Below are 22,277 nucleotides of genomic sequence, written 5' to 3'. Positions count from 1 at the left end.
CCAAATATATCTAGGGGCAAATATATCAGGTAGTGCAGACACAGACTATTTCCCACATCACAGAAGGTTTTATTGGACAATGCTGCATTAGACCAAAGGTTTAGAATTGTATTAGTGGGAAACAATGAAATAATAGAATTAGTATTTTCATGTTGAGAAGAATAAAATCCACTCTCACTTTCAGTCCCTCAACAATAACTTAAACACACTATTAAAATAATACATTATAGCAACGCCTCTCAGACTTTATCAAAGCTCTAGTGGTGATCATATATTCTTCCAGCTTCATTTAAACCCTACTCTGTCCCCCCTTGTTTTGTTGTTCTTTAGTTGTTAAATTGTGTCTGACTCTTGTGACTCCAAGGACTGTAGCCCACCAGACTCCTCTGTCCATGGGATTTTTCATGCAAGAATACTGGAGTGGATTGCCATTTCCTTCTTCAGGGGATCTTCCTGACCTGGGGATCAAACCTGCATCTCCTGCATTGCAGACGGATTCTTTACCACTGAGTAACCAGGGAATTCCCTTTTTCGCCTTTCAATCATTCTTATATGCTCATAGGAAAATACCTGTAACTTCCAGTGAGATATTTCTATTTCCTATCCTGATGTGACAGTAGTGTTTCTTTTACTCACTTCCTTCTCAGAGTAACATACTTTAATATCTGTTCCACTCATACTTCTGACATACATGGCTATAAGAGAAATGTATACTTGTTTATTACAGTGTGTAATAAACATATACATGTTGATAAAATTTGCTCCCATACCTGTAAAATGTTCCCTGATGGTTTATGTTGAAATCTGCTGATTGAAAAATATTGTAGTAAGCTTTATAACTATTAGAATAAGAGCCATATTATGCAATATATATTTGTAATATAATTACTATTATTATATTTATCCTCACCAACCAAAACTGAAATGTTATTTTAGTTTTTTAGTTATTAAAGTAAACTTAGAATGGAAAATGTATGCTAGTCAGTCAATGCACATGGTCTAGTCTGTATTTAATTTGACAATTAATAACACACTGCTTTGTAGATCAATTTAAGATTGTAAAGCAAGTAAATTCTTAAGGAACTCACCTTCATTCTCTGACTGTTCTCACCATATCAAAGGGTTGCACTCATATAAAATATTGTGTGGAATATCTTATAAGCTTCCCTATGCACCTGGTCCCTGTGCAACTGCAGTTCATAGAGTATATTGTGGTCACTAAGACTCAGTGCATGTTTTCAAGTACAGCTAAGTACATAATCATATACTGATACCATTTATATGGGCTTCCCTGGTGGTTCAGACTGTAAAGAATCTGCCTGCAATTCAGGAGACATGGGTTTGATCCCTGGTTGGGAGGATCCCATGTGGAAGGAAATAGAAACCCACTCTAGTATTGTTGCCTGGAGAATCCTATGGATAGAGGAACCTGGAGGGCTACAGTCCACGGGGTTGCAAAGATTTGGACAAGACTGAGGAACTAAGTAGACATATATTGAGCACTTTCTGTATGCCAACCATTGTCCTTAGCTGGAAGAGAATACTGGTTTCCAAACTTCTAAAACATTGATCTGCCTTGCTAAAAACTCCATCTCATAACCTAGTCTCTTGAGAAGGGTGACATTCCTATTTATGCTGATGATAGAAATCCATAATCATTTGTCATTGTGACTAAAGGGAGAAGAAAATTCTCTTAGTCTGCAGAAAAGCCGCAAAATGTTAATATTCTTTCCCTTTGGAAAGGGAGGCATAAGAGCTTTGTTAATGGATTTCTTTGTGATTTAATACAACATATTAAAAGCAGGACTTGTGACTCTTGAATAAAGAAGTGAATGCTATTTTGTGAAGATAGTCATTTATCATTAGTTAAAAGAAGTCTATTTGTAACTTGAAGTTTTAATTTAATTAGTGTCACATACTTGAAGGCTGCCTTGTGTCAACTGTTGTAATGACATGCTATCTATTCCTTCTACAGAGTAGGTTGCTAACAAGCATTTCAACTGGAACAAAATGATAATGAGAAGAACAATGGAAATGTTAATTACCTATGCAATTAAAGTGGCTTCTATGTGCACCAGTGCAACACTCTACTGTATTTACATCTCTAATGGCTATTAATCTTCAACTGAGAATGCCTATTTATATCTTCAAAGTTAAATTACGGCAGAAAGATAATGGTGTGGCTTATAGGCTGTGTCTACATAGCTTCTATCTAGTAAGTCAACTTGTGTAAAGCAATATGCTCACTCAGGGTGTTTGTATCGGTGTGTAATGATACAGACTTGCTATATACCATATTTTTTTGACTGTATACAGGAGAGAAAATATTATTTTCTTCTGAAAACATCCTTTTTGAAATCTTAACACATTTATTGTCTTTTTACGTTATTAAACAGTGAACTTAGGGAAACACACTGTTGAGGATAATAGGTTTAAAAAATTAAAACACATATTTCTAATTGCTTTTGGAATGCGCAGTATTTCAGTGAAGATTCCAAGCTCCTTGAAATCCAACCCGCATTCCTTTTTTTCTTTTGCAAATTTAGTGACATGGGCTGCATATAGATGGTGCTTAATAAATGTTAGCTTAATAAAGTTACTTTCAAAGATGTTCAGCTCATCTGAAACAGGACGTTCAATAGACAGGTAAAAGCTATTGAAATTAGGCTATTATTTTTGAAGAACACAGTCCATTACTCATACAGAATTTTTATACCATCTTGCCTAAAAAATTTGACAATGGATTTGTAAACAAAACTTTAGAAGATCATTTAACTTTAAAACATACATTTATAGAAATATAGATTACTATGGCCCACATATTTAAAAATGACCAGCCCAGACTTTTATTAGCAGTGATATTTGTTTAGCACAGAATAGAGATTTTATTATTAAATCAAAAAATCAATTTATGCTAACAATTACAATAAATTTCATGTAATGTCTTTGTTTGCAAACAACAGCTTTAGAAATGATATAGATCTTTTCCAATTACAAAATTATCCAAATACAAAATATTCATATTTGTGTAAGGAAGGGATATTTAATATAAACTTGTGTTCATTAAAATAATCTATGAGATTTGCTTTTCCTGTGCAGTCATGTAGTGAAGCTGACAACAAATTCTCTTTGGGAGAATACAAATTTAGCCTTCCAAAATTACCAGGCCATTCTATCATGGCATATATTAAACAGCACCGGAAATATGGGACTCATATGGATACATCTGAACTATAGGATTTTGAAATCCTGCTGCTGCTGCTGCTGCTAACTCACTTCAGTCGTGTCCAACTCTGTGCGACACCATAGACGGCAGCCCACCAGGGTCCCCCATCCCTGGGACTCTCCAGGCAAGAATACTGAAGTGGGTTGCCATTTCCTTCTCCAATGCATGAAAGTGAAAAGTGAAAGTGAAGTCGTTCAGTCATGTCCAACTCTTAGCGACCCCTTGGACTGCAGTCTACCAGGCTCCTCTGTCCATGGGATTTTCCAGGCAAGAGTACTGGAGTGGGTTGTCATTGCCTTCTCCGTTTGAAATCCTAGCTGTAGCTTAAAAAAAAGGACTACACTTTTGAATACCTACTATGTGTCATTCACTATGGTTGGCATTTTTCCAGAACTTGTTTAATTAGTTTACCAAAATAGTTAACAAAGCTCAAAATAGTTAACAAAAGAAAAAAGATTAAGTTCACACAGCTAATGAGTGACTCATGCAGGTTTTTCTTTATACTCCAAGTTTACTCTGGGCTCCTCAGATGCTGACTTACTTGCCTCTTGGTCTAGGCAAGTCTAAATACAAAAAGACAATCATCCTGTCACATAGATTTTTGAAGTAAAGGACAACTAAATACTTTTTGAAAATCACCATTAAGTTCAGTTCAGTTCAGTTCATTTGCTCAGTTGTGTCCAACTCTTTGCAACCCCATGAACCGCAGCACCAACTCCCAGAGTTTACCCAAATTCATGTCCACTGAGTCGGTGATGCCATCTAACCATCTCATCCTCTATCGTCCCCTTCTCTTCCTGCCTTCAATCTTCCCCAACATCAGGGTCTTTTCAGATGAGTCAGCTCTTAACTACTAGGAAAAAGCATACATTTTATTTTCAAAGAGTATGAGATAACTGAACACCACAGTCATTATTTTCAGAGCCCAAGCAGGCTTTGTGTACTTCGAAGGGGAAAATACATCTTACAGACCATTACAATGATTGGTTCATTTCCCTCCTTAAATTGTATCCATCATTGTGAATACGAAGATAATTTGTCCTGATAAAAAGCACCCTCTCTAACAATTAGAAAAGCGTAAAACGGCATTGACTTCCCCTGAGATTCTGATTCACAGTGCATGACATACAGAGTGCATTTACTGATACATCGCAGAGTTGGAATTTGATAGAGCTGGAGAAGGTATTTATCGCACAGAAAAGGGTGAGTGACATGGATGTTTTTGTGACTCTGGCTGTCTGTGTCTCCAATTTAGGGAACTTTCAGGAAAAAACATGCTATGACAGAGAAGGAAGGAGTATAAGAAGAGAAATTTTTTTTAAAAGTGCCTCAAACAGGAAATATAACCTACTTGCATTTTAGAGAAACTTGAGATAGGGCACATTTGAAATATGTTGAGATAAATATAATAATAAAGTCTCACTTAAAAATAACACATAGACATTTAAAATGGGGATGGGAGGGCCAGATAACTGTAAAGCTATGCCACTGTTTCATGGTTGTGCTACTTAGCCTATTAAATAGAAAGCACTGTCATTTTGCCAGGACTGGATAAATAATACCCATTCTCCTTGTTCCGGTGCTTCCATGAGTGATGCTCATGGCTACTCTGCTATTTTATTGTCCACTGTGATTGTAATTTTAAATCTTTTCTAAAGAGTCCAAACTGAACAATATCCAGATAATCCTAAGTGGTGGTGCTAGAGCTTAACACATGCTTCTCTAAATCAAACTTCGGATTTAGTCTAACAAATAGTCTAACCATTTTAGTCTAAAACAGTCTAACAAATCTACAGTTAATTCAAGAGAAAATACACTGGAAAATACAGGCAATAGTGTTCAGAAATAGAGAATAAAGCAAATGAACATTGTAATGGTTGTAGAATTGTGTGCTCCAAGAACATATGCCCATTCTTTACATCCTATATGAAAATTAATCATAAACAATGTAATGTTGGTTTACACAAGATGTTAAAGAACTTTGTTCTTGTTCAGTTGCTCATTCATGTCAGACTCTTTGAGACCCCAGGAACTAGACAGGCTTCTCTGTCCTCCACTATCTCCTGGTGTTTGCTCAAACTCATGTCCATTGAGTCAGTGATGCTATCTAGCCTGTTAAGGAACAGGTCCCTGCAATTGCACTATGTTAGACTTTTTTTAGAACCAATAAAGGATTTCATGGAACAATAAGTATTATAACTTAGGATCAGTTTCACAAACTATATCATTATTTTGCCCTCTATAATTCAGAAACTTGCAATAGCGAAAGGTTAGATTCAATAAACTAAGATAAATGTCAATTTAGCAAACAAATATTTCATCAACTGAAGAAATATACATCTATATTCTATAAATCTATAAGAATATAAAATGGATATACTTCTATATAAATCCATGGTACAGTTATAAAAGTATATTACATTGCTATGTATAATATTTCTGTTAATACCTTAATCAGAAATCTCAATCATAAAGCAAAAGGTAATTTGTGTTAGAAAATTATTTGATTAAAATATAATCCTCTTATCAGTTCTGCAATACATACACCATATATATATATAACTTCATTCATCACTATTCCTAAAACATTTTTCCTTCCCTACAAAATGATCTCTTTTAAAAGAACAAACTTCCATTTGAACATTTGCATATTTCAGTTGAAATCACAGCAAAACATATTTTTCAACTCTTTAGTGCCTTAGGTTTAGTCAATATTTTATTTTTACAAATATTACCACATTCTTTTTCCCTTTTACCAATATATGTTGTGGGGAGGTCAGAGATAGTTTTCATTTTATGAATGAGAAGAATGTGTCTAAACATCTAGAATCCTTCCTATATCCACAAGATCCATTTTCTAGCACTCTCAGCCCAGAGTATACTGAGTAAACTGCTTTGCTCAAAAGTCACCTTTGGTGTGAGGCTTTCTAGAACTACCCTCACTAAAACAGCATTTCCATCATATTATGTTCTCAGCTTCTTGCTTCCCCTTCCCCCTAACTTATTTCTTTTTAACACTTTAACCATTTTATAACTAGATATTTATTTGTATGCATATAACCCCAGTCTTTCTCTACTATAATTTCCCTGTCCAAACATACCCACACATACACACACACAGACAGAGACTAACTCTCCATGAGACTTAAGAGCCTTCTCATTTTAGTTTAATTCAGAGAATAGAGGCTGGTACATATTAATTAGTTTATTAGTAAATGAGTTGAATGAACTGTCTTTATAAGACAACAAAGTAAAACTAGCTACAACTTGACTCTAAGTTTTCCGATTCTGAGTTCAAGATTTTCTCCACTATGTCATACAGAGCTGTCTTTGCCTCAAGGGGTTAGACTAGGAAGAAAATAAAAATCTGTGGTGCAGTTATAAAAGTATATAACATCTTTTCTCACTGACTTAATTATAATTTATATTTCTCTAATATGTATTTTGTGACTAACTAATTAGGGATACAATCTTTCATCTTCAATCAAAATAGAAATTTCACAATTTTATGGGCACAAACACCTGGCTTATCTAGCATAATCCATCTTCCTCACAGATAGAATCCTAACCAGAGAAGGATTTTGAGTTAATCACAATGCAAAGTATATTTTCTTAGATTTATGACTGAAATTACTAGCAGCTGCCCACATCAATATTTTAAAGAGAATTTCACTAAAATGCTGCTCCAATTTAAAATTAAAAACTCAAATACTTACCAGGACTGTTCTGGGATGCAGAAGATATATTTCTAAATTTTGATTTATTATAAAATATGTTATTCTGGTAGGAGACTTTAAATGATGAATTTCCACTGCCAGAATAAGTTATTGCTTTTATTTAGTTAGCTGCTATTCCAAACTCCTGTGTCTGCTTAGTGCATAAACTTCTTGTAACTCCTCTACTGTGGCTGGCTTCACAATATTACTGTTAAGTCCTAATGAATATTTTAGAAAATAAAACAAGAATAACTTCTGGCCAAAAAACTACTCTAACTCTGTGTATTTTTCATTCTGTGCTCCTGTAATAAAGGGAGGAATAATTTTATAATTTCCAGTTGACTTTGAGCTAACAACTTATTTTCCTGTGAACTCTACTAAAAATAAAGTTTGTTATGAGTTCTTTTAGTCCCCCAAGTAAGTCACAAAGGAAGAAATTAGCTGCTTAGCAAACTTCCAGCCAGTTGGTCACCTATGTGTAATCACAGGTAATCATCAAAAATAAAGAATAAATGCCAACAATGCATGATTTCTAAGTTTTCTCCTTTTTTTTCTCTACTATGCAAAGTATCTGTAGGCAAAACAAATATTCATTAGCTTATGCTCTACTCTCTCTGATTCTGTACCTTAATAATGATAGTAGAAAAAGGATTACAGCCATTGAGAACTTACCATGTACTATAAACTGCCCTGAATGATTCAAATAAAACATCTTACTTTGTATGATGGTTCAGTAGAGGTGAATATTTTTATGCTAATATAGAAGACTGCTGATTGTTCTTCTACATCTTTTCTCCTATTTTTCCTGGGCACATGGTCATCTACATTTCCAAGCCCCTTTGAAGCCTAATGCAGTCATGCTACCAAGCTCCCACAAGAATGAACAGAAAGCATATATGTAACTTTTCAAGCATCTTCTATAAAAGATTTGTACCAGACTCACTGTTGACTTCCTTTGCAGTGTCAGAAAATTATAATGATTGGAGTGTTCTTGGAATAATATGCTAAGAAGGACAGAGCCACTCCATTAACCCAGTTCCTGAATGACTTCACTGAGACAAGTCTGCCCCCAAATTGTTATGCAAAAAAAAAAAAAAATACTTGAGGGACTTATCTGGTAGTCCAGTGGTTAAAGGTTCCACATTTTCAATGCAGAGGGCATGAGTTTATTCCCTGGTTAGGGAACAAAGATTCCACATGGCACATGGTATGGCCAAAAGAAAGAAAATAGAGAAAATACTTGATTTGAATCTCTAATCTAGGATCCCTTTGTTATTTATATCAGCTTAGTTTTTACCTTAGTGACTATAATTGATATTACCCACGAGAAAAACTGAAATTGACAAACTGTAGATACCTGTTCAAGATCACACTGCATGGTGCTGCTGCTGCTGCTGCTGCTGCTGCTGCTAAGTGGCTTCAGTCATGTCCAACTCTGTGCGACCCCATAGACGGCAGCCCACCAGGCTCCGCCATCCCTGGGATTCTCCAGGCAAGAATACTGGAGTGGGTTGCCATTTCCTTCTCCAATGCATGAAAGTGAAAAGTCAAAGTGAAGTCGCTCAGTCGTGTCTGACTCTTAGCGACCTCATGGACTGCAGCCCACCAGGCTCCTCTATCCATGGGATTTTCCAGGCAAGAGTACTGGAGTGGGGTGCCATTGCCTTCTCTGCACACTGCATATGATCAGTTTAAAAAAACTTTGTTTTGACTAGGTAACTGATCAAACATAGTCCACAAGTAGACCTGATTCAGTTAACATGAAATTTTATATTCATCCCTTTTACCAATTTCATACTACACCTGTGTATTCTAGGACACAGAATAATCAAACCACCTAATTTTAAACAATAAATTACTATATTGACGATTACATGGGACAGTCCTAAAACAGTCAAAATTAAAAATCCACTTCTGGGATGATCTGTTCCTACAATGTGCTCAGTTCAGTTCAGTTCAGTCACTCAGTTGTGTCTGACTCTTTGTGACCCCATGAATCGCAGCACGCCAGGCCTCCCTGTCCATCACCAACTCCCGGAGTTCACTCAAACTCACTTCCATTGAGTCAGTGATGCCATCCAGCCATCTCATCCACTGTCGTCCCCTTCTCCTCCTGCCCCCAATCTCTCCCAGAATCAGAGTCTTTTCCAGTGAATCAACTCTTCACATGAGGTGGCCAAAGTACTGGGGTTTCAGGTTTAGCATCATTTCTTCCAAAGAAATCCCAGGGCTAATCTCCTCCAGAATGGACTGGTTGGACCTCCTTGCAGTCTAAGGGACTCTCAAGAGTCTTCTCCAACACCACAGTTCAAAAGCATCAATTCTTTGGTGCTCCGCTTTCTTCACAGTCCAACTCTCACATCCATACATGACCACAGGAAAAATCATAACCTCGACTAGATGGACCTTAGTTAGCAAAGTAATGTCTCTGCTTTTGAATATGCTCACCACCATTATAATTGTCTAAGCTCCTTACCTCAGCAACTAACACAGGATCTGATACATAAGATATCCTTCATAAATGTTTTATTTACTTCTGAAAGAATAATTTAGTATCACTGAATATCTGTAATTTACTATATAAATCAAAAATCATAGGCTAACTCAGAATAGAAAAATCTATTCTATTAGCTTTAATTTGATTATGACTATGTAACTTTTCCAGAATTTTTAAGTTATTATTTAATAAGTTAGTTCCTTAATTTTAAGCTACTTTTTTCAAAGTGGATAACTGTTAAAGATTAAAGAACTTTATAAAGAAAATTATGAAAGTTGAAAAATTCATATATATTTTATGTTCATATTAAAAATAAGGTATACATTTCACTGACAAAATTTAAGTCAATGACCTAGTCATGGTAACATACCACTAGTTTTAAGCAACCACTTTTCCTCTCTCTTTTTTTTTTTTGATTGTGTTTAAGATCAAAATTATGTAATTTTAATATCCATATGAACCATGACAAGCTGGAATCAAGATTATGTCATTTTAATATCCATATGAACCATGACAAGCTGGAATCAAGATTGCTGGGAGAAATACCAATAACCTCAGATATGCAAATAACACCACCCTTATGGCAGAAAGTGAAGAACTAAAAAGACTCTTGACGAAAGTGAAAAAGGAGAGTGAAAAAGTTGGCTTAAAACTCAACATTCAGAAAATGAAGATCATGGCATCCGGTCCCATCACTTCATGGCAAATAGATGGGGAAACAGTGTCAGACTTTATTTTTCTGGGCTCCATAATCACTGCAGATGGTGACTGCCATCATGAAATTAAAAGATGCTTACTCTTTGGAAGGAGAGTTATGACCAACCTAGACAGCATATTGAAAAGCAGAGATGTTACTTTGTCAACAAAGGTCCGTCTAGTCAAGGCTATGATTTCTCCAGTAGTCACGTATGGATGTGAGAATTGGACTATAAAAGAAAGCTGAGTGCCAAAGAATTGATGCTTTTGAACTGTGGTGTTGGAGAAGACTTTTGAGAGTCCCTTGGACTTCAAGGAGATCCAACGGGTCCATCCTAAAGGAGATCAGTCCTGGGTGTTCATTGGAAGGACTGATTTTGAAGCTGAAACTCCAACACTTTGGCCACCTTATGCAAAGAGCTGACTCACTGGAAAAGACCCTGATGCTGGGAAAGATTGAGGGCAGGAGGAGAAGGAGACGACAGAGGATGGGATGGTTGGATGGCATCACCGACTCAATGGACATGGGTTTGGGTGGACTCAAGGGGTTGGTGATGGACAGGGAGGCCTGGCGTGCTGTGGTTCATGGGGTCGCAAAGAGTTGGACACGAGTGAGCGACTGAACTGATACTGACTGAACCATGACAGATGACTAGGTATGTAAGCACACAATTGAAAACAGGAAGGATGACGATGATCCTCTGAGAATTCAAGACCATTATTTGAGTTTTTTTTTTAAGGAGAAAGACAGGAGGGCCAGGGATACACAGGATCTCCCTGTGCACAAAAATAAATATATTATGAAAACAAAACAAAACAAAAACCCTCTAGATTAAGCCTCTCAGGAACAGGCCTACTTCACAAAGAAAACTGTCTTTAATTCAGACCTATTAGGGATAGCCTGTAACCTGCTTGGGGTTTCATGGAGGGGTTCTTTAAGTATCACCCTAAAAACAATCTTTGATTTCCAAACTGTAGAAGGTAAGCTTGCATGTTTATTCGCAGAAATTCATTGACAGTAGGAATATCAGCTCTTGATACTTTTATAAAAAAATGCAAAGTACTAAAAAAGCCAACAGATATTTACTAAAAAGTTATACAGAGTGAAGTAAGCCAGAAAGAAAAACACCAATACAGTATACTAACACATATATATGGAATTTAGAAAGATGGCAATGACGATCCTGTATGCAAGACAGCAAAAAAGACACAGATGTGTATAACGGACTTTTGGACTCAGAGGGAGAGGGAGAGGGTGGGATGATTTGGGAGAATGGCATTGTAACAGGTATACTATCATGTAAGAATTGAATCACCAGTCTATGTCCGATGCAGGATACAGCATGCTTGGGGCTGGTGCATGGTGATGACCCAGAGAGATGTTATAGGGAGAGAAGTGGGAGGGGGGTTCATGTTTGGTAATGCATGTACACCCGTGGTGGATTCATGTCAATGTATGGCAAAACCAATACAGTATTGTAAAGTAAAATAAAGTAAAAATAAAAATTAAAAAAGAAAAAAAGAAATATGGACACGCTTTGCTATCTAAACACTTACTCTAGGAAACATTTTGATTTTTAATATTTTGGCAGTAATATCTGACTGTGACTTTAAATGCTAAATAGTAAGACTAATCAGGAGTTAACATATTTATTTTGTAAGTTCTAAAAAGTGAATATATATACAAGGGAAAAGAAGAGAATGAAGCAAGAAGTTTATAAAAGGAATTCAAAGGGTCTAGATAACTTAACAAGGTGTTAATGAGTAAGAAGTCTTACCAATATAAGCACTCAAGTGAACTGTACTTAAGCATGTTCTCATGTGTAGACCTGTGGATTAATATCTATCAGACTGTGAAAACAAAGAGGATAAACTTACATTCAATGTGCAGTAAGACTCATCTTTCACAATAGAACACTTATATTAAAAAAAAAAAAAACAAAAAACTATTGTCTGTGGTAATATTGTTAACATATAAAAATGAAAACACCAGAATTCAGAGTCTATATTATTTAAAGCTTTGTGAGATTTAAATTATCAATAGGGAGATTTCACCTAAAATCTAGGCCATGAGACATCAATTTCTCAGCAGCCAGATTTCTATGATTAACTCTGAAGAATTTCCCAAAGCTCTGATGGCCTTCAAGGACATTTGCTGAATGTAACATTCAGAAGCTTTTCAAAGGTGTTGATTTCAACTCCTAAATCCATATAGCAACATAAAATATGAAGTACTGATTATGCTCAGATCTCCTGTTTATATGTATGTGTGATGATGTACTATTCTTATTATTTAACTGAACCATTATGATGTCTTAAACACTAATTCTAGTATTAGATCACTCAAGTCCTTTAGGGTTAGATATAAATTACAAAGATCCCAACTATTATATTCCAAGAGTACTTGTTTAATGTATTTATTTTAACCAAAATGAAAAACAATGAGCTGAATCTAGTATGACTGATTTTCATAAAATCTGAAAAATTTATCCATAGCAAAGTAAAATTAGTGCATTAATTTATTTCAACTAATTATTTTTTCTCTTCAGTATATGCCAAAGTCTCTGTTCTCTCCAACTTCGTATCAGTCAGTTTAGTCACTCAGTCATGTCTGACTCTTTGCAGCCCCATTGACTGCAGCACACCAGGTTTTCCTGTCCATCACCAACTCCTGGAGCCTTCTCGAATTCATGTCCATAGCGTCAGTGATGCCATTGAACCATCTCATACTCTGTCATCCCCATCTCCTCCCACCTTTGATTTTTCCCAACTTTGTATAGCTATAGCATAAAAATATCTATCCTTTCACCTTGTACTTACATGAGGGGCTACTTTTATTATATGTTAAAGGTAACAAATAAATCATGGAGCTAACAGCCACATCTCTTTTTTCCTTAACCTATCTATTGACCATATCTTAGAGCAGAAGAATGAGAATTTCACACACACATACACATGGACATAAGCACTCAGATTAGTATAAAGAAAAGATCTCAGATTCTATGTTCCAAACAATAATTAGCTCCCCTCCCAAGTCAAGCTCTTAGTTGAAATACTCAGCTTTATTGCAGCTCTGCTCCTCATCTAGCAGTGTAAATTCTCCCAAAGCAGAGGACACATTTGCTGACATCACTGTGTATGTAGAATATCAACATATTCCACATTCCAGTTATGATTATAGAAATGTTCCTATGAACATATGCTGAAAATCTCAGTTAAATTTAATTTTTATTTCCTTTTTAACCTGAGTCAAACTATGAAAAAACAACCTGTGTATTTGTTTAAAGTGAAAGTGAAAGTGAAGTCGCTCAGTCGTGTCCGACTCTTTGTGACCCCGTGGACTGTAGCCTACCAGGTTCCACCATCCATGGGATTTTCCAGGCAAGTATAAAGTCACCTCATTGTATTTATATAAAAGTAGTTTTTAAAACATGTTCTACAGTGTTTACCACTCTAGACACAAATAAACACATGGAATGATGATCCCAGAGAACTATGAGTCTCTAACCAAAAATGTTTCATTCATATTCATAAATGAGAAGGAATATAAAGATGTGAAGTAGTCAATCACAATAACAGGAAAATTTTACGTAAAGGATGTAGGAAATTTTTCATAAATTAAAAAAATAAGTAACTATAAACCTACTTCTTTTGGATCAAACTGTAGTACTGATAAAAACTGTTTGATGACCCATGTGTTTATTCAACAAATATTTACTAAGCTCCTACTATATGTCATTGCTTGAAGTGAGGAGGTAAGCAAAATAAGACATGGCATGTGATGCTTACAAAACTGTAGGAAAGACCAACACTAAATAATCAGATGGATGAATGTAGTTATAAATCAAGCAAGGTCAGTCAAAGAAAATGTTCTGGAAATTCCGGACAGCTCTGAAGCTAAAATTTTAAGGATGAGAGGTAGGGATGAGTGGTAAAGAGGAGTACAGAAAGCTCGGAAAAAAAAAAAAAAAAGACTCTGTCCTCAGACAAGGGGAAGTCCAATTTAACGTTACATACTAAGCATACTCAATGATTTCTTAAACTTAAATTTTTTTAAATGATCACCAAAATGTTAATAATTTCTTACATTTTTTTCTCTGGAAATAGGCCACTTATTTCTCATACAGAATTAAAAAATTTTTTCAAGTGAAGATGGTTGAAGTTTTCCTCAGGCAAAAATATGTTGCTGCAGATACTTAAGAAACTTAAAAGTAAGGCTGTAAGTTTGATGCCGGTTTGTTTTGTTTTTAAAGTGTTTGCGTTTTATTCCGTAATTTTGTAATGCTCTTAGAGTTATCTATTGAATCATGGGTAGTAATATAATAAAAGACTGAGAGAGACAGACAGAGGCAAGGAGAGACAGAGACACAAACAGGAAAGGAGTGTGAGCCTCTCTCTCATCAAAGATTGAGTTAAGATTCTAGAGTTTCTTCCCCACAGTCAGCTGAGAGTGAAACAGACATTTTCATTGCAAATAAGATGAAGAGAATATGGGGAACTACACTTGCTTTTAACTCTCCTGTCATGAAGCAATGGGCTTTTCATAACTTTACTACTTATAGAAAGGATTTTTTTTGTCTGCAGTGAGAGAAAACTAATGAGAAAACAGTCCTGTCAAGACTGTTTCTTTTACATGTGCTAAAATGATTCATTCAAAATATTTAAATAAGCCAGTCAGCCATAGAAACTTAATTAATAGTTACTGGTTTTAAATGGATACCTATCAATCAGGACGTGCTGAGAGCTACAGCTTCTCCATGTCAAATAGAATGGCTGTGATAGAAAACAGGTGGAAAATAACCAACTCTTTGTGGGGCATTAAGCAATGATATGATGCAATATTGGTTGAATTTAGTTTCTAAGCAATGCTTGTCTACTGGTAACCTAAAGCATTGTCAAAAAAAAAAAAATCCTTTTCATTGACTGCTGAATTCTCAATGAAGCATGACTAGTGACAAGAAAGCATGTTGGTGGTGACAGGCTCTCTGATGGAAGGATATAATCATATTTCACTTCTATGTACTCAAATAGTGAAAAACAAGAGAAACCTAATAAAACCAAACTTTAGAAGCTTTCTATACACCTAGAAAATAACTGGGAATTTCTGTGTAAGTCTGAGTGCACACATGTGTACTCACACATAGGGCAGTTGGATACAGGCATACTTGAAACACAGATTGAGTAGAAGATAAGTAACTTTTTAGTTTTACCATAGTTTGGCAATTTATTGATGACAGTAGCCTCATCTACTAGAGTTCTAGAGCATCCTAAGCAAAGAAATAGTGTCAGCAATCAGACATGGAGGCTGCTAAATGCTTGATATTTCCACATCAGATGGTCTTGTTAAGAAAAAACAAACAAACAAAATCCTTGCAGGGAAAAGAATCATCTTAATTTTTTTTCATGTAAGAAAGTCAGACAAATGAAGCAAAATATGTATATGCAGTATGTATCACATCCTGAAACTGAAAGTGTTTTCCTTTTGATTTTCAGAGACTGTTTGTTGCATTTTTTTTTTTTTTTTTCTTTTCCCTTGCCACTTGCCCTATACAGCTGCCATTTTGGGCTGCAACAATGAGACCAGTGTAGAAGGAGAATAAAGAAACTGGGTACATTTAGATTTGGACAATAAACTCATTCAGGGCTCTTTCAGTCTGGAAGATTCTGAGACTTCAGCAACATAGGAATTGCTAAATAAGAATAAGGCAAGTGGATTCTGATAAAGGCCAACCAGTGATTTCAAAGAAAGAGAAACACTGCAAGGAGCTTGCTTAATTGTGAAAGGCTTCTCCACCAAGAATCAAGAAGGGTCTGTCAGAACATCCTTATCAAAACTAAGCAGAATCTCCATTTCCTTGTAAAACTCAAGGTCTTGAATGAAAGCCATTTAAATATATCTAAAAAGCCATTTAGATATATTTCAACAGAGGAAAGAGAAATGAGTTGAAAAGTTATTCCCATCTTTTTAACTCTCTATTAATTCTACGTTGTGTTTTTCAGGCCAGTTTTGTTGAAAAAAACTCAAGTCCTGGGTTTGGTGTCAGAATAGACCTCAAGATAGAATCTTTTCTGACCCTTAACCAACTGACTCAATTATTAAGGCAACAGTAAACCAGAAGGGGCGAGAACCTAAAAGGATAAATTTACCCCTGCTTTGTATTTTCAAAAGATTTTTGCTCTCCTTGATGATAGAGATCATAAACTGCCGCCAGAAAAGTGAACTCGAAGTACCTGAAACTTCTTAGAAGAACACAGCCCTAAAGCAGTGCAGTTTTGAGGTTTCCTTCCTATCTTCATTCTTTTGCTTTCCTTTTTACTATTGTTGCCCAGATGCTTTTATAGGAAAAAAGCAGGTCAGTATGCTGTTGGCAGGCTTTTCTCCCCTAATTCTCTTTGTGATTCCCTTGGCAATGGTGACTTTCTTCTTTCTTCTTTTTTTTAAATTCAGTAAAAAATCATGCTAATATTTAAGTGCACAATTTATGCTCAGCAACTCTGTCTTCCCACCTGTCACTAGACATGCCCTAAGCACAAAACTGACCCTAACAGAAAAAAAAAAAAAAGAGTAAAGACCTCTGGGTTCAGAATGAGTCACGGGTGGAAATGTTATGGGACTGTTACCTTGAAGAAGGTTATTTTGTGTTCTTGGACCTGACACTGTACAGCCCCTTTTCCTTTGCCCCTCTGCTCCGTTAGTCCTGTGTACATGGATTTTTGGTTTCAGGCTTTCAGAAATCTCAAATGGGCAACCTCAATAACATCCATGAATTCTTCACATTTTTATCTAATTTTTAAATATCTAAATTAATTTTTTAAAAGTTTTCTTTCTTCCCTCCCCTCTCGCTCTCTCTTTTCTCTCTGTATCTCTTAAAATAAATTTTCAGAGACTAGGAGCCAGCAGTGCAAAAGACTGAGGAAATTGATGGAATGTTTATCTGGAAATAAGTGCTTTCTTACTTACATTGCCAATGACTAAACTCAGAATATAGATTATGCCAATTCCATGGATTGGCAGATTGAGATATTTATTGTTTTTGAAACATGTATCTGATATTTAAACATATATATATACTGCTGCTGCTAAGTCGCTTCAGTTGTGTCCGACTCTGTGCAACCCCATAGACAGCAGCCCACCAGGCTCCTCCATCCCTGGGATCCTCCAAGCAAGAACACTGGAGTGGGTTGCCATTTCCTTCTCGAACATATATATATACTTTATATATATATATATATATATATATATATATATATATGTATGTATGTGTATAATCTTTCTCCCTTTCTTCTCATGTCTATTCTGTTATTTACTTTGCATCAAATAAGGTATTGAATCCAAATAAAAATTTTAACATTTATGGGTATAAGCTGAATAAAGACATTGGGGATATCTTCCAGTCCAGGAATTTTAACCTGTTTTTCAAGTCTGTTTCCATTCAAGACAAGGTCCTTAACCTAGGTCCAGGACAACAATTTTAGTTATGAATTTTATAATGCATTTTACACCATTATACATAATACATTTCTAACAAATATACACTACTAGGTAGTTATATGTCTAGCATCATGCTGAATTTTATAGGCATTCAACTGCATATTCGCTCCTTTTCTTCAAAGAATTTCCATCATTAGGATGGAGTAAATGCTTGTTATTTTTGCATGCCCAACACCATAAGTCAGTTCTATATTCTGACAATATTCCCTAGTTTTCACTTGGTACCTTCTACCATTTTTTTTTAAAGTCTGTAAAATCATTTCATTTTTTCAGCCTCAGAATTCGATTTAAGAACTATAAGATTTTACATTAAAAGTCAATCTGGAGATTTGGGATGAGAATATTGAGAAAGGGATTCTATCTTCACTGTGAGGTAAAAAGAAAAAGAAAGAAAACTATTTGAATGTAAGTTTTCCCTCTGAACAGAACCAGCCTCAATAGGAAGCCACACCTGAGGAATCCAAAGATGGAAAGAAGCAAATTGCTAATAATGTATTCTGAGTTTCTAGATTCATATATTTACATGATCCACTAAATTCTTTTTCTCGCTCTAGCCAGTTTGGATTGGGTTCCTGATTAATAAGTACAAAACGAGACCACTACATACATTACTACAAATCAGAATTTCTTTAAGTGTGGTTCACAGACCACCAATAGAACCATCTCCTGGGGACTTGTTAGAAATGCACTTTCAGGCCCCACTGCAGATCTGCTAAACCAGTCAGTCTGGGAGTAAAGCCCAGCAATCTGTGATTTAACAATACCTCCAGATAAGGCTGATGCCTTCTGGCAATATTCTCAAATCTTAGAACTAATGTTCTAACATATTTGTATCTAGAGAAATAAATGCAAGGCTAGACTAGATACACTGTGTCCATAGATTCTTCAGGTACATTAAGTAAATATCTTTCTTCAGTTGAGAATTTGGGTAAGATCCGGAACAGAAATCAGACTTGAGCAGAGGATGAAAGGAGAACCAGGATATGGCAGAAGGGGAATGTTGCCAACACATTATGTTCCACCAGACCTTTAAACAAGTAGGATGGAATAATTCATTCACTGAGGTGCATATGAAAGTCAGACCTTATCTTATCTTGGACTAGAAATGTTTCACTTGTCTCCTAAGTCAGAGAAACTGCTGACATTTAGAAAAGCAATTGTGAGTTAAGAAAGAGTCAAACCTGAGGAGATCTTTGGAAAGGAAAGAAGATCAATAGAAGAAACCCAGGGTTCAAATACTGAAAACGTCAAATATGTCAGAATGAAGGCATATGTGGGAGTCTAAGATGAGGTAGAGCCAAGAGCCAAGACTGAATAAATGGAAAAAAAAAAAAAAAACTGCTTTAAACAAAGTCCATGTTTGGCAAAGGCTTTTCCTTTCTGCAAGCTGCTTTTTGTAGTCTGAGGGTGCTTTCAACTTAACTGTGAGTAACCCCAAGAGCAACTGACATCTGCTTCCATCCAGCCAGAGCACCTTTCCACCAATGAACTAGTGACAGGGACAGAGTTCCAAATGACTGTTGGATGTGCCAGGAATCAGCACTTTTTTTTCAGGCTTCAACAGCCTCCTCCACTGTGGTGATCAACTCCTCTATGACATGAGAGTGCTAACACTATTCTGGGCCCATCATCTTGCTTTCTTCTCTTAGTAAAGAATCAGCTTCTTTTCCAGTAAGGTGATAGTAGAAATCAAATCTAAAACGATTATTAAAAACCATAATGTTATAAGTACTATAAATCTTCTTAGGATTTAAAAGTGCTTAAGGCACGAAAGAGAAATGATAATGAGATTAAACACAATTCCAAATAAGATTATTACATTTTAATATGGTACAGGGACCCAGAACATATAACTATTTTAAACTTTATTCTGGGGTTGGTTTGTTTATTTTTTCATGGCAATGCAATGTAATTAAGATCTTGACTTTTCTGTTAGAGTCTGCCAGCTTGAGACCAATTTCTAATTCTTATTTTCGTTCAACCTGTTTTTTTTTTTTTTTTAATCTGTAGAACCCTAATAATAGGTAATTATCAACAGTTAGGATGAGTCAATGAGTTAACACAAACCAGCATTTTGCATATGGTCCAAAATTAATAAGAAATCAATAAATTATTTACCATAAAAATATGTATGGACATATTTTGCTCTTTAGACAAACTACACCAAAATAAAAACCAAGAGATGACAAATTATAATTTTTTTAATTTCCTTTTTTATCATAAATTATTGCATACTTAAAAAAGAAGAGAACTGGTTGAGATAACTCTTTAAGCATTCAGCTAGAGAAGATTTATACATTTTAGTGGCTACTCAAAAGACATTTTGTTAGTGTCAAGAAAAATGAATGACATATTCCTCTGCTTCCACAATAGATGAGTAAGGTCCATTACTGTCTTATGATTCATGGGTTCTTGCAGAAATTTAGCACATGCTAATTGAACACCCACTGTGTGCTGTCACTGCACAGGCTCTAAAAACTAAACCAATGACTGTCACTTGTAATTGTCACCTGAGAAACCTGCAATAAGATCATTTATCTGGTAAAATAGATTAAGTAACAATTATTTTTCAGTATAAATTCTTCATTGCAGTGTCAAGTATTTTAAATGTGATCTCTAAGATCCTAAAGCATAATTTAAGGGCACCTGAATTATATTATAGCTTTCTTCAACTTTTTTTCTCCCACTATATTGTATAGTCATCAGGGTAAGGCTGTATTTTTTACATTTCTCAAATTTAGCTCAAAGCCTTATGTGCAGTAGGAGCTTGATAAATACTAACTGTATTCCACTGAAATCTGTCCTTGGAAGCCATAGGAAATGTATATATGTTATTATCCTCTGTGTCTATAGACATGTTATGTTGTGTTTTTTACTTTAGAAACTGAGTGGCCTACTAATAAACTATTACTTCTTCTATTGTTACAATGAAGCAATATCTATAGAGAGAATGCTTATTGCCAAAGGGCTAGGATTCATTGTTGCTGTTTCATCCCTAAATCATGTCTAACTCTGGGGACTCCATGGACTATAGCCCACCAAGTTCCTCTGTCCATGGGATTTCCCAGGCAATAATTGGAGTGTGTTGTCTTTTTCTTCTCCGGGGGATCTGCCAAACCCAGAGGGAGAAGTTATGTCTCCTGCATTAGCAGATGTGGGCAGCTCCTTTACCACTGAGCCAGCAGGAAGCCCTAGGATTCACTATCAGTTCAGTTCAGCTCAGTAGCTCAGTCGTGTCTGACTCTTTGTGACCCCATGAATCGCAGCACGCCAGGCCTCCCTGTCCATCACCAACTCCTGGAGTTCACTCAAACTCATGTGCATCGAGTTGCTGGTGCCATCCAGCCATCTCATCCTCTGTCGTCCCCTTCTCCTGGTGACCCCAGTCCCTCCAAGCATCAGGGTCTTTTCCAATGAGTCAACTCTTCATCTGAGGTGGACAAAGTATTGGAGTTTCAGCTTCAGCATCAGTCCTTCCAATGAACACCCACAACTGATCTCCTTCAGAATGGACTGGTTGGATCTCCTTGCAGTCCAAGGGACTCTCAAGAGTCTTCTCCAACACCACAGTTCAAAAGCGTCAATTCTTAGCTGCTCAGCCCAAATCTCACATCCATACATGACCACTGGAAAAACCACAGCCTTGACTAGAGGGACCTATGTTGGCAAAGTAATGACTCTGCTTTTTAATATGCTATCTAGGTTGGTCATAACTTTCCTTCCAAGGAGTATGTGTTTTCTAATCTCATGGCTGCAATCACCATCTACAGTGATTCAGTTCAGTTCAGTTCAGTTGCTCAGTTGTGTCTAACTCTTTGTGACCCCATGAATTGCAGCACGCCAGGCCTCCCTGTCCATCACTAACTCCCGGAGTTCACTCAGATTCATGTCCATCGAGTCAGTGATGCCATCCAGCCATCTCATCCTCTGTTGTCCCCTTCTCCTCCTGCCCCCAATCCCTCCCAGCATAAAAGTCTTATCCAATGAGTCAACTCTTCACGTGAGGTGGCCAAAGTACTGGAGTTTCAGCTTCAGCATCAGTCCTTCCAAAGAAATCCCAGGGCTGATCTCCTTCAGAATGGACTGGTTGGATCTCTTTGCAGTCCAAGGGACTCTCAAGAGTCTTCTCCAACACCACAGTTTGAAAGCATCAATTCTTCAGTGCTCAGCCTTCTTCACAGTCCAACTCTCACATCCATACATGACTACTGGAAAACCCATAGCCTTGACTAGACGGACCTTAGTCGGCAAAGTAATGTCTCTGCTTTTGAATATACTATCTAGGTTGATCATAACTTTTCTTCCAAGGAGTAAGCGTCTTTTAATTTCATGGCTGCAGTCACCATCTGCAGTGATTTTGGAGTACCCCAAAATAAAGTCTGACACTGTTTCCACTGTTTATACATCTATTTGCCATGAGGTGATGGGATCGGATGCCATGATCTTCGTTTTCTGGAGGTTGAGCTTTAAGCCAACTTTTTCACTCTCCTCTTTCACTTTCACCAAGAGGCTTTTTAGTTCCTCTTCACTTTCTGACATAAGGGTGGTGTCATTGGCATATCTGAGGTTATTGATATTTCTCCCGGCAATCTTGATTTCAGCTTGTGTTTCTTCCAGTCCAGCGTTTCTCAAGATGTACTCTGCATATAA

At 36.3% G+C, this 22,277-nt stretch overlaps 1 protein-coding gene across 1 annotated transcript in view; it reads right to left on the bottom strand.

Moving 5' to 3' along the window:
- The window catches only part of LRP1B (LDL receptor related protein 1B), a 1,834,206-nt gene that overhangs the window by 1,487,302 nt on the left and 324,627 nt on the right, over nt 1-22,277 (bottom strand). The window lies entirely within an intron of this gene.

This window comes from Budorcas taxicolor, chromosome 2 (assembly GCF_023091745.1).
Source record: "Budorcas taxicolor isolate Tak-1 chromosome 2, Takin1.1, whole genome shotgun sequence".
Taxonomy (NCBI): Eukaryota; Metazoa; Chordata; class Mammalia; order Artiodactyla; family Bovidae; genus Budorcas; species Budorcas taxicolor.
The sequence above is the reverse complement of the archived record's forward strand: the minus strand, read 5'-3'. Positions and strand labels throughout refer to the sequence as shown.